The following is a 9,741-nucleotide window of genomic DNA, read 5'->3' as shown; positions in this document are numbered from 1 at the left end:
AGGTCATCCTGAAAAACCCCGGGCATCCCCTCCATGTAATTCTGGAGAGTCAAAAGAGCACTCGGAACAACAACCGGCTCCTCTCCCTGCCCTGTAGAACGGAGCGGTTCAGGAGATCCTTCACCTCTGCAGCCATTAGATTTTATAATTCGGACCACTAGGCTGTAGGGGGATGCATTTTGCAATTTTTAATTTTTAATTGTTAATTATTGGTCTTTTTAAGTATTTATTGCTCTCAGGTAGTGTCCACATTGTATTCTATGTATTTTCTGTCTGCGTTCGTTGTGAATCTGTGGGTTTGTTGGTTGGGGGCTTCTGGACATCTGAATTTCCCTGAGGGGATCAATAAAGTATTTATTATTGTTATTATTATTATTATTATTATTATTATTATTAATAATTACACTCAATGGCGATGCAGGCTTGAATCACCAACCGCCTACTTGTGCTCCTATTTACTCTAGTTCTATAATTCTCTATGTTGATTTGTAGCATTAAATTGCTAACAGCTTTAGTGATGGCAAAGACTAGTGGGGAATGATAACATCAATTATTATGCTTTATATTATTGGCTACCCTGCCAACTTGACTTCCAAGGCAGCTGGAAGTTAGAAATCTTCTTATTAATGTTTGGCAGCAAATAATATCAGGGGAAAAAAATCCACAAAGTAATCCTTGCACCTTTGTTATCAGTTTCCCATGTCAATATTCATCAGTAAAGGAATGGAAAACAAATGTACAATGCAATTTGCAGTGAAATATGCGTTCACACAATATTGAAATTTAAAACTATGCAAGTACTTGACACAATAACTTAATAAAACATTCTATTGGTGATTAGATCTCCCTTGCCTGTTTCATGTCAATATTCTACTGTAAATTGTTGAGGTTGCAGGATGAAAACAAAACAGTACATCCGGGATTATTGGTCTGAACTGTTGGTCTAAAGGCTGGGATTTTGGTCGAAATTGTTAGGTCATATATCCCAGACCTCTCACAAAAGTCAAAATCTTTAATAATGAGGCTCGAGGCGAGTTACAGTGCCAATAGGAATGGTTGTCAAGAGTTAACATGCGTTACATTAACACAATGGTCTTTATGACTTTCAACTCAGGACACGACACCAACGTTGTGATCAAGTTGTGATCAGACTCGTCCCCTTTCAGTTTCTTTCTTTCTAGGAGAGGGCCGGAGTCGATAAATATACATGTACGGACATATTAAATTCAACCATTTGAGGGCACTGTTTCACATGTTTCACCAATGCATGCAATAGCAAATAGAATAGGGATTTCGTTCGGAGTCTTTTCTGGCGGCTCGCCTACCATTCAGATCCAGTCTCTTCAAAGCAATCCAGATGCGAGAATAATCTGCTTGGGTCGCAGTCGCAGTCGCAGCCATCCTTCTGCTTTCCACCTGCACTCACTCGTCAGCGAGGTCGGGCATCCCGTGTGATGTGCCTCTCCAATCACAAAGCACATCCTCGCCCCCTGAAAAGGTGCTGCTCCTGCTGCATTCAAGAAGCTGCCGGCAACGTGTGAGCGGCAGGCGACCGAGTCATGTCCGTCCATGCAAACAATACATTACTGCAGTAAATTGGGGGACTTATTTCAAAAATTTCGTCTTCAACGTTTTGACTGAACAATAGAGTCATCCAGGGTAGAAACAAGCCCTTCGCCCCGAGTTGTCCACACCGACTAAAAATGTCCCATCTACACTAATCCCATCTGCCTGCCTTTGGTCCATATCCCTCAACCTATCCTCTATCCGTGTACCTGTCCAAATGTTTCTTAAACGATGCATACCTGTATTAGGTAATTGAGACAACTGCTATAACAACATTTAATACAACAGCTATATAAATAGAGAAGTTTTAAAGATATCTTTGCCTGTGTGTGAATGTGTGTGAGTGATTGGTGGTGGTCAGAGGGGCCGTAGGCGCAGATTGGCAGCCACGCTTCCGTCAGTCTGCCCCAGGGCAGCTGTGGCTACAGAAGTAGCTTACCACCACCGAGTGTGACTGAGGAGTGAATGAATAATGCGATGTAAAGCGCCTTGAGTATTAGAAAGGCGCTATATAAATCCCATCCATTATTATTATTATTATTATCTGGGCCAAACGCAGGCAGGTGGGACTAGTGTAGATGGGGCATCTTGGTCTGCATGGATAAGTTGGATCGAACGGTCTGTTTCTGTGCTTTTTGACTCTGTTTAGAGAGAGTCAAAATTACAAACTCACAACCTGGCAACTACCTCCTCCGATAGCTCGTTACATCCACCCACCACTCTGTACAGAGAGGTTACCCCTCAGGTTCCTATTAAATTCCTCCCCCCCCCTCATCTTAAACCGATCCTCTGGTTCATGGTTTCCCGTTATCTGGGCAAGAGATTCTGTGCGTCTACCCGATCTATGCCTCTCATGATTTAGTACACCTCTATAAGATCACCCGTCATCCTCCGAGCCTGCTCAACCTGTTCGTTTAGCTCATGCCCTCCAGTCCTGACAAATTCCTTGTAAACCTTCTCTGCACCTTTTCCAGCTTGACAAAATCTTTACCATAACATTTTGCCCAAAACTGAACACAATAAAAAAATTATAACAATAACACAAAAATAAATGAACATCACTTTTTAATATTCTGCAATTTTGTAATGTTTCCAAATACATCCGATAAAATCGTGCACATGTTCCACTTATTATGAATTTTAATTTTGGATGAGATTCATATCTTTCTACTAGATCTTAATGAGGAAGGAAATAAAATGTTTGGATTTGGTAAGAGCAAATCAAAAAAAGATGGGATGTGGAAACAATAAAAAAGGAAATGTACAAAATTTGAAAGTAAAAAAGTGATGACGGAAGTTACCTGGGTCTGTCTGGTAGCTCTCAAACACTTCTTCATACCTCCCCCTAGTCCATGCCCTCACCACTGAACATCAAGTAAGAACAGTGAGGAAGGCTGGTGAAGTGTACAGGAAGATATAGAACCATAGAAAGGGATGGAGAAATAGCAGATGGAATTTAATCCAAACAAGTGTGAGGTGTTGCACTTTGAGAGGTCGAACATAAGGGGAAGGCATATGGTTGATGGCAGGACCCTTAACAGCATTGATATGCAGAAGGATATTCGGGCCACATGTCCATTGGTCCCTACACAAGTAGATAAAGTGGTAAAGAAGACATATAATATCCTTACATTTATTTGTTGGGGCATTGAGTGTAAGAGCCAGGAAGAAATTATACAGCTCTATATGACTTAGGTTAGGCTGTATTTGAATCATTGCGTGCAGTTCTGGTTGACCCATTACAGGAAGAATGTGGAAAATATGGAAAGGATGCAGAAGAGTTTTACCAGTATGTTGCTTCGGCATAGCTTTAAGGTGAGAGCAGCAACGCTTAAAGGAAATATGCAGGGCTAGTTTTTCCACACTTGGAGTACCTGGAACACACTGGCATGGCTGATGGAATATATGAGAGTGGCATCTAAGAGACTTTTAGATAGGCACATGTAGGGAATGGAGAGGAAAGGATCATGTTGAGGCAGATGAGGTCAGTTTATTGTGACATTATGTTTGGCACAGACGTTGGAAACTGAAAGGCCTGTTCCTATGCTGCACTTTTCTATTTTCTATGTTCTATTAATCCATTATCCATTATCTCCCCCTCACACAGCTTCTTTCCTGGGCAGATCTTCCCTCCACAGTTTCCTGCCTTGTTATCACCTGAACTTGCACAGCCCATTTCTACTGCCAAACATCTATAGTTAGCACTGTTCAGGCAGACCCATTGTTACAACCTACTCTTGCACCCTCAAACTAAATTCTTCATCTTTCTCCTCTGGTCCAGTCCCTTTACATTCATATGCATGACACCTTCGTCTCTCACTGTGAGAGTTTCAATTTCCCGAATCCCAATCAGATAGTCTTTATCATAGATAGACATAAATGCTGGAGAAACTCAGCGGGTGAGGCAGCATCTATGGAACGAAGGAAGTAGGCGACGTTTTGGGTCGAGACCCTTCTTCAGACTGATGTGGGGGTGGGGGGGCGGGAAGAAGAAAGGAAGAGGCGGAGCCAATGGGAAGGGGAGGGGAAAGAAGGAGAAAGCAGGGACCACCTAAAATTGGAGGTCAATGTTCATACCGCTGGGGTGTAAACTACCCAAGCGAAATATGAGGTGCTGCTCCTCCAATTTACGGTGGGCCTCACTCTGGCCATGGAAGAGGCCCAGAACAGAAAGGTAGGATTTGGTATGGGAGGGGGTGTTGAAATGCTGAGTCACCGGGAGATCAGGTTGGTTATTGCGAACCGAGCGGAGGTGTTGGGCGAAGCGATCGCCAAGCCTAAGCTTGGTCTCACCGATGTAGAGCAGCTGACACCTAGAGCAGCGGATGCAATAGATGAGGTTGGAGGAGGTGCAGGTGAACCTCTGCCGCACCTGGAAAGACTGCTTGGGTCCTTGGATGGAGTTAAGGGGGGAGGTAAAGCGACATGTGTAGCATTTCCTGCGGTTGCAAGGGAAAGTGCCAGGAGAAGGGGTGGATTGGGTGGGAAGGGACGAATTGACCAGAGAGTTGCGGAGGGAGCAGTCTCTGTGGTAAGCAGACAGGGGAGGAGATGGGAAGATGTGGCCATTGGTGGGATCCCGTTGGAGGTGGTGAAAATGTCGGAGGATTATATGTTGTATGTGACGGCTGGTAGGGTGGAAGGTGAGGACAAATGGGACACTGCCCTTGTTAAGAGTGGGGGGATGGGGAGTGAGAGCAGAGTTATGGGGTATAGAAGAGACCCTGGTGAGAGCCTCATGTATAGTTCCCTAAAGAATGAGGACATCTCCGATGCCCTGGTTTGGAACACCTTTTTCTGGGTGCAGATGCGGCGTAGATGGAGGAATTGGAAGTAGAGGATGGAGTCCTCACAGGAAGCAGGGTGGGAAGAAGTGTAGTCCAGATAGCCATGGGAGTCAGTGGATTTATAGTAGATGTCGGTTAGTAGTCTGTCACCTGCGATGGAGATAGTGAGGTCTAGAAACGGTAGGGAGATGTCGAAAATGATCCAGGTGTATTTGAGTGCCGGATGGAAGTTAGTGGTGAAATGGATGAAGTCAGTGAGTTGTGTATGGGTGCGGGAGGTAGCAGCAATGCAGTCGTCGATATAGCGGAGGTAGAGTTTTGGGATAGGGCCATAGTACGCCTCGAACAAGGATTGTTCGACGTACCCTACAAAGAGGCAGGCATAGCTGGGGCCCATGCGCGTGCCCATAGTTACGCCTTGGATTTGGAGGAAATAGGAGGAGTCAAATGAAAAGTTGTTAAAGGAAAGGACGGAGGAGAGTATCAGTAGACGGGGATAGTCTTTATCATAGACATACCTGTACAACCAGAATGTACCTCTGTCCACTCTGCTTCTTTCTTGAATAAGTCTGTTCTTCCCATTCACGTGAAACATTAACTATTCATTTGTCCATAGATGCTGCATGAGTCACCAAGTCTTTGCAGCATTTTCCGTTTATATTTTAAGAAAATTAGTCATGGCAACTGCTAACCTGAAGTTTTGGTGCATTATATGTGGGAGTTTCTGAAGATACCAAATATTAAAAGAGCATAAAAAGGAACACAAATGAATGAAGTTCAAAAGAGATACCTTAAGAGAAATGTTTAAGAAGGAACTGCAGACGCTGGAAAAATCGAAGGTAGACAAAAATGCTGGAGAGACTCAGCGGGTGAGGCAGCATCTATGGAAAGATGGAATAGGCGACGTTTTGGGTCTCACCCACTGAGTCTCTCCAGCATTTTTGTCTAACTTAAGAGAAATTATAATTTAAAAATAAAGTTGAGACAAAGAGCGATTCAGAGAATTTTCATCAAAAGGGGACACTAAGTAATGAGTTAATTAAAATAAATAGACTAGATGCTGGAAAGAGGAACTAAAAATGGAAAATTCTGTGAACAGTAAGACAAAATTTAATGAGTCAGAAACAGAATTATGTTGACCTTTCAAGATGATAAAATAATGTAGAATTAATTTTAAAGTATAATGTTCAGCGGGTAGAATAAAGACAAATAAAACCAGCAACCTCTGGGTAAAAAAGGTGTGGCCCCAAATGGATTAATAATCAAAGTAAATAAAATATCAATAATGTACAGATGATAAAGAGATTAAAGATAAACATAAAATGCTGGAGTAACTCAGCGGGGCAGGCAGCATCTCTGGAGAAAAGGAATAGGTGGCGTTTCGGGTCACGACCTTTGATCAGACTGAGAGTCAGGGAGGGGGACACTGTGTGGGAAGGTACAGAACAAAGCAGAGCCTGCATCAATGACTGAGGAAAGGTGGAGCCCACAATGGTCCACTGTTGGCTGGGGACGAGGTGATAACAAAGGAAAACAAACGGTGAAATTAGCAAGAGGACTTGAGGGTGGGGGAGAGTCGGAGAGAATGGGAATGCTAGGGTTACTTGATGTTAGATAAATCTAAATTTATATTGCTGGGTTGTAAGGTGACAAAGAGACTAAACGGCTGAACTCAATAAATCACCAAATATCTATATATTGTAAATTACAATTTATATAGAAAGAGTATGTCAAAGGTATTTGCAAGTCATTCTGAATTGCTAACTCAAACTGGATTCTGCTGTCATAACTGCAACATTGAACAAACCATATAACCATATAACCATATAACAATTACAGCACGGAAACAGGCCATCTCGACCCCTCTAGTCCGTGCCGAACACATAATCTCCCCTAGTCCCATATACCTGCGCTCAGACCATAACCCTCCATTCCTTTCCCATCCATATAACTATCCAATTTATTTTTAAATGATAAAAACGAACCTGCCTCCACCACCTTCACTGGAAGCTCATTCCACACAGCTACCACTCTCTGAGTAAAGAAGTTCCCCCTCATGTTACCCCTAAACTTCAGTCCCTTAATTCTCAAGTCATGTCCCCTTGTTTGAATCTTCCCTACTCTCAGTGGGAAAAGCTTTTCCACGTCAACTCTGTCTATCCCTCTCATCATTTTAAAAACCTCTATCAAGTCCCCCCTTAACCTTCTGCGCTCCAAAGAATAAAGCCCTAACTTGTTTAACCTTTCTCTGTAACAAAGTGTCAAGAAATTCCAGCAATCACTTCCAAATTTAATGATACCGATGTAAAATCTGGGCACCTACTTCTCAGGCTGGAGAAGGACAAGTAGCAGTAAACTATTTGGGCCCTTGTTTTGCTGTAAAGTTAATCAGAGTATCCAATGTTAATCACAGCCTGTTCCCTTTATCATCGTTTCTTTTTCGAATATCTTTTTTGTTCTATATCTCTCTATATCACTGACTATATCTCTCTTTTTTCTTTCCCCTGACTATCAGTCTGAAGAAGGATCTCGACCCGAAACGTCACCTATTCCTTTTCATGCTGTCTGACCTGCTGAGTTACTTCAGCTTTTTGTGTCTCTCCAGAATATAAATGCAGTAACTAGTTTTTGTCACTGAGAGGCACCATCCAATGTAAAGCTGCAACTACCTTCATTCTTTTGGTTTTTGCTTAATAGATAATTAACGACCGTTTCTGCATTGTAACGCCAATGTCTATTAACTACCAGACCTTTCATATATATAATACATAGATATACCATGTTAACTGTTTTCTTTAACCCACCTTTATTCATACCTGGAAAAAGTAGCTTCCAATCCCAATTGTTTCTTAATTTATTTTGGTGGCCCTATTATCTGAGGAGTTGATAATCTGTTGAAGAGTTACTTAAAGAGAACTTACATTTCTCCTGGGCCTCTCTAAAATGTTCTTCTTTTGCCCCACCATCAACGGAGTTTCAAAATCCATCATCTGCAGAAGAATCAAAATTATAATTTCAGTTCTAATCACCATTCAGGATGAAATATAGACCTTGAGATTTTTTGAATAATGTTATAAGTGTTAATGGCCCAGAAAGCCACAAGCCTAGAGCAAGCTAACTATTTATTTGCACCCGCTGAGTTCCCCCAGCAATTTTGTGTACCTTATTTATTCACATGGTTTGTTCTCATGTGGACAGCATGGGTTTCCTTTGCATGCTCCGGTTTCTTCCAAAGACGTGCGGGTTTGTAGATTAATTGGTCTCTGCAAATTACTCCTCGTGTGTAGGGAGTGCATACGAAAGTGGGATAACATAGTACTAGTGTAAACAGGCAATCAATGGTCAGTGTGGGCTCAGTCGGCCGAATGGCCTGTTTCCATGCTCTATCTCTACCACTGAACACTTTGGGTCCTTTTGTAAACTACAGTAAGATCGGGAGGACAATAATATCCATAAGCATAGACCAAGATTTGCAAATTATTTCACTGGGGTTGACAGCAGCTGGGCCAGAGTTAACAGAAGCAACTGTTATGCAGCCATGTGTGAATTTCTGAATGCATGGAGTGGGGATCAACACTCCCGTTTCTTCTCATACAATAAGCTGAACTTGCAATCTGGTGATTCTTTTGCAATACAATTAACTGCCAGTGATTCCATCATTTTCTGGTTTTTAGTTTACATTTCCAGCCTATACACTTGTTTTTGATTTTCTCCAACAGTCAATGTTTTGATCGGTTAATATCTGGAAAACTTTTCATGGGATAAGCTACACACATTTGACATTTAGTTTTTGAAAATAGCCTGCTAAAGTTGTTTTCCCCCTGATTAGCACAAGCAATGATTCTAGTAACAAATTAAGGTGTTTCATCGATATATAATTACAGTAAAGCAGATCAATTATGATTATCAATCAATCAGCCCACATTGACCTTGAATTTGGTTTATTAGGCACAATTTTTAACATGAATCCTATGTATAGTGGCGTCAGGGAAGACACTGGATCAACACTGACTACACCGACACAATTTACAGTTTAGTTTATTGTCACGTGCTAGGGTGAACTTACATGAAAATGTTTATTTACAGTGAAAGACAATGGTGACAAGAAGGTCCATGTCCACATGGGGGCGCTGTCCGCTTGTCAACTGGGGGCAAACAATGAGGTGCTGGCAGTCTCGTCCTGGCAGCTCAGTCTTTCTCCAAGAGGAGGTTACAGTCTCTTGTCATCTGTGGACAGGTGAGGAGGCTCTGGCCTGTCCTGGTGGTTCAGTCTCGCCTTGAGAGGAATGGCTGGCAGTCTTTAAGCGCCTTTTCACGGGGCGACTTGACGCAAGATGTAACCAGAGTGAAGTGGTCGTGGTCTAGCACAATATCACACGATATAACGGGGGGTAGATAAAGAGTTCCCACGGTACTCGGCATTTCTGTTATTTGTGCGAGTGACTTGTCCGTCTCCCGAGCTTTCCCGTTAAATCTTGAATGAACATTGTGAAGTGTTGTTAAATCATCACGTGGCACAAATGATGTCACTTTTTTTTCACACTATAAATATCCTCCCTTGGTTGAATTGGCTCATTTGGAGACATGTTTTACTGTGTATGTGGGAGACACAGATGGACTGAGCACAGTACCTCGGTCTTACTGTGTGTGGGAGAGGGGGAGAAAGAGACGTACACTCACAGAGGCTCTCAGCCTGTGTAAGAGGGAGGGAGGGAGAGAGAGAGGCACACACAAGGTGGATGTGAAATCTCACCTGCCTGTTTCAGTGACAGACACCCGCCGCCAGTAAATGAAGACACCCCCATCTGTCTCCCCCTCCTCTCCCTCGACTCCCCCACCTTTCCCTCCCAACTCCAGTCCCGTCCCGACCCCCTGGGAAACTGAATAG

Source organism: Amblyraja radiata, chromosome 8, assembly GCF_010909765.2.
Source record: "Amblyraja radiata isolate CabotCenter1 chromosome 8, sAmbRad1.1.pri, whole genome shotgun sequence".
In the NCBI taxonomy this organism is placed as follows: Eukaryota; Metazoa; Chordata; class Chondrichthyes; order Rajiformes; family Rajidae; genus Amblyraja; species Amblyraja radiata.
The sequence above is the reverse complement of the archived record's forward strand: the minus strand, read 5'-3'. Positions refer to the sequence as shown.